At 40.5% G+C, this 3,695-nt stretch overlaps 1 non-coding gene across 1 annotated transcript; it reads left to right on the top strand.

Moving 5' to 3' along the window:
* Positions 1–2,248: 2,248 nt before the first annotated feature.
* On the top strand, positions 2,249–2,356 carry LOC130984269 (small nucleolar RNA R71). The gene has a single exon (XR_009088214.1). It is a non-coding gene; the product is annotated as a small nucleolar RNA R71 (small nucleolar RNA).
* Positions 2,357–3,695: the final 1,339 nt, after the last annotated feature.

Here is a 3,695-nt window from a genome sequence, read left to right as displayed (position 1 = left end):
TTTGAATTTGAAGGGTGAGGTTGGTGGGGATTTATGAAGGATGGATGTGAGTGGTGAAGAGAAAGATGGGAGTTGATAGGTGAAGGGTTTTTGGGGAAGAGGTGTTGAGGTGATTGGTGAATGGGGGAAGAAGAGAGAGAGTGATGGTGGGGTGGGTGGGGGTCCTGTGGGGTCCACAGATCCTGTGGTGTCAAGGAAAAGTCATCCCTGCACCAAATGGCATCAAAATTCACGTTTTGAGCCATTTCTGGCGTTAAACGCTGGGCTGGTGCCCATTCCTGGCGTTTAACGCCAGGTTCTTGCCCTTTTCTGGCATTTAACGCCAGTCTGGTGCCCCTTTCTGGCGTTAAACGCCCAGAATGGTGCCAGACTGGGCGTTAAACGCCCAACTGCTAGGCTTACTGGCGTTTAAACGCCAGCAGCTTCTTCCTCCAGGGTGTGCTGTTTTTCTTCCTGTTTTTCATTCTGTTTTTGCTTTTTTCATTGTTTTTATGACTTCTTATGATCATCAACCTACAAAAGAGATAAAATAACAAGAGAGAATAGTTAACTATAAAACATTGGGTTGCCTCCCAACAAGCGCTTCTTTAATGTCATTAGCTTGACAGAGGACTCTCATGGAGCCTCAGAAATACTCAGAACCGTGTTGGAACCTCCCAACACCAAACTTAGAGTTTGACTGTGGGGGCTCTGCTTGGCTCTGTTTTGAGAGAAGCTCTTCATGCTTCTTCTCCATGATGACAGAGGGATATCCTTGAGCCTTAAACACCAAGGATTCTTCATTCACTTGAATGATCAGTTCACCTCTATCAACATCAATCACAGCCTTTGCTGTGGCTAGGAAGGGTCTGCCAAGGATGATGGATTCATCCATGCACTTCCCAGTCTCTAGGACTATAAAATCAGTAGGGATGTAATGGTCTTCAACTTTTACCAGTACATCCTCTACAAGTCCATAGGCTTGTTTTCTTGAGTTGTCTGCCATCTCTAGTGAGATTTTTGCAGCTTGTACCTCAAAGATCCCTAATTTCTCCATTACAGAGAGGGGCATGAGGTTTATACTTGACCCTAAGTCACACAAGGCCTTCTTGAAGGTCATGGTGCCTATGGTACAAGGTATAGAAAACTTCCCAGGATCCTGCCTCTTTTGAGGCAGTTTCTGCCTAGACAAGTCATCCAGTTCTTTGGTGAGCAAAGGGGGTTCATCCTCCCAAGTCTCATTTCCAAATAACTTGTCATTTAGCTTCATGATTGCTCCAAGGTATTTAGTAACTTACTCTTCAGTGATATACTCATCCTCTTCAGAGGAAGAATACTCATCAGAGCTCATGAATGGCAGAAGTAAGTCCAATGGAATCTCTATGGTCTCATCTTGAGCCTCAGATTCCCATGGTTCCTCATTGGGGGACTCATCAGAGGCCAGTGAACGTCCAGTGAGGTCTTCCTCAGTGGCGTCCTCTGCCTCTTCTTCCTTCCAGAATTCGGCCATGTTGATAGCCTTGCACTCTCCTTTTGGATTTTCTTCTGTATTACTTGGGAGAGTACTAGGAGGAAGTTCAGTAACTTTCTTACTCAGCTGACCCACTTGTCCTTCCAAATTCCTAATGGAGGACCTTGTTTCAGTCATGAAACTTTGAGTGGTCTTTATTAGATAAGAGACCATTGTTGCTAAGTCAGAAGTACTCTGCTTAGAACTCTCTGTCTGTTGCTGAGAAGATGATGGAAAAGGCTTACCATTGCTAAACCTGTTTCTTCCACCATTATTATTATTGAAACCTTGTTGAGGTCTCTCTTGATTCTTCCATGAGAAATTTGGGTGATTTCTCCATGAAGAATTATAGGTGTTTCCATAGGGTTCTCCTAGGTAATTCACCTCTTCCATTGAAGGGTTCTCAGGATCATAAGCTTCTTCCTCAGATGAAGCTTCCTTAGTACTGCCAGGTGCATTTTGCATTCCAGACAGACTTTGAGAAATCAAATTGACTTGTTGAGTCAATATCTTGTTCTGAGCCAATATGGCATTCAGAGTATCAATCTCAAGAACTCCTTTCTTCTGACTAGTCCCATTGTTCACAGGATTCCTTTCAGAAGTGTACATGAATTGGTTATTTGCAACCATTTCAATTAGTTCCTGAGCCTCTGTAGGCGTCTTCTTCAGATGAAGAGATCCTCCAGCAGAGCTATCCAAGGACATCTTGGATAGTTCAGAGAGACCATCATAGAAAATACCTATGATGCTCCATTCAGAAAGCATGTCTGAGGGACATCTTCTGATTAATTGTTTGTATCTTTCCCAAGCTTCATAGAGGGATTCTCCATCCTTCTGTCTGAAGGTTTGGACTTCCACTCTAAGCTTACTCCATCTTTGAGGTGGAAAGAACTTTGCCAAGAAGGCATTGACTAGCTTTTCCCAAGAGTCCAGGCTTTCTTTAGGTTGAGAATCCAACCATATTCTAGCTCTGTCTCTTACAGCAAAAGGGAATAACATCAGTCTGTAGACCTCAGGGTCAACCCCATTAGTCTTGACTGTGTCACAGATTTGCAAGAATTCAGCTAAGAACTGATGAGGATCTTCCATTGGAAGTCCATGGAACTTGCAATTCTGTTGCATTAGAGAAACTAATTGAGGCTTAAGCTCAAAGTTGTTTGCTCCAATGGCAGGGATAGAGATGCTTCTCCCATAGAAATCAGGAGTAGGTGCAGTGAAGTCACCCAGCACCTTCCTTGCATTGTTGGCATTGTTGTTGTTTTCGGCTGCCATGTCCTCTTCTTCTTTGAAGAATTCGGTTAGGTTCTCAACAGAGAGTTGAGCCTTAGTTTCTCTTAGCTTTCTCTTCAAGGTCCTTTCAGGTTCAGGGTCAGCTTCAACAAGAATGCCTTTGTCTCTGCTCCTGCTCATATGAAAGAGAAGAGAAAAAGAGAATGTGGAATCCTCTATGTCATAGTATAGAGATTCCTTGAGATGTCAGAGGAAAAAGAAAAATAGAAAGAAGAAGGAGAAGAAGAATTCGAACTTTAATTAGGTAAGGTTCGAATTGTGCATTGAGAAGGAGTGGTACTCCATAAATAGAAGGATGTGAGAAGGAGGGAAGAAAATTTTCGAAAATTAATTAGAAAGATGTCAAAAACATTTTAAAAATTGATTGAAAATTTTCGAAAATTGAAAGTGGAAAAGAAATCAAGTGATTTTTGAAAAAGATTTTGAAATTAGAAATCAAAAAGATTTGATTGAAAACTATTTTGAAAAAGATGTGGTTGAGAAGATTTGATTGGTTTTTTTTAAAAAAATGTGATTGAGAAGATATGATTTGAAAACAATATTAAAAGATATGTTTTGAAAATAATTTTAAAAGATTTGATTTTGAAAATTAGTGACTTGCCTAACAAGAAAAGATATGATTCAAACATTAAACCTTTCTCAACAGAAAAGGCAGCATACTTAAAATGTTCAATCAAATCAGTAATTGTTAGGAAGTATCTTTGAAAAAGGAAAGAAATTGATTTTGAAAACATTTGATTGAAAAGATATGATTTGAAAAAGATTTGATTTTGAAAAACTTTGAAAATTTGAAAAAAAAATTGATTTTGAAAACAAAATCTTCCCCCTAGCACCATCCTGGCGTTAAACGCCCAGAATGGTATACATTCTGGCGTTTAACGCCCAAAATGCACCCTTTTTGGGCGTTAAACGCCCA

Source organism: Arachis stenosperma, chromosome 5, assembly GCF_014773155.1.
Source record: "Arachis stenosperma cultivar V10309 chromosome 5, arast.V10309.gnm1.PFL2, whole genome shotgun sequence".
NCBI classification, from domain to species: Eukaryota; Viridiplantae; Streptophyta; class Magnoliopsida; order Fabales; family Fabaceae; genus Arachis; species Arachis stenosperma.
The sequence above is the reverse complement of the archived record's forward strand: the minus strand, read 5'-3'. Positions and strand labels throughout refer to the sequence as shown.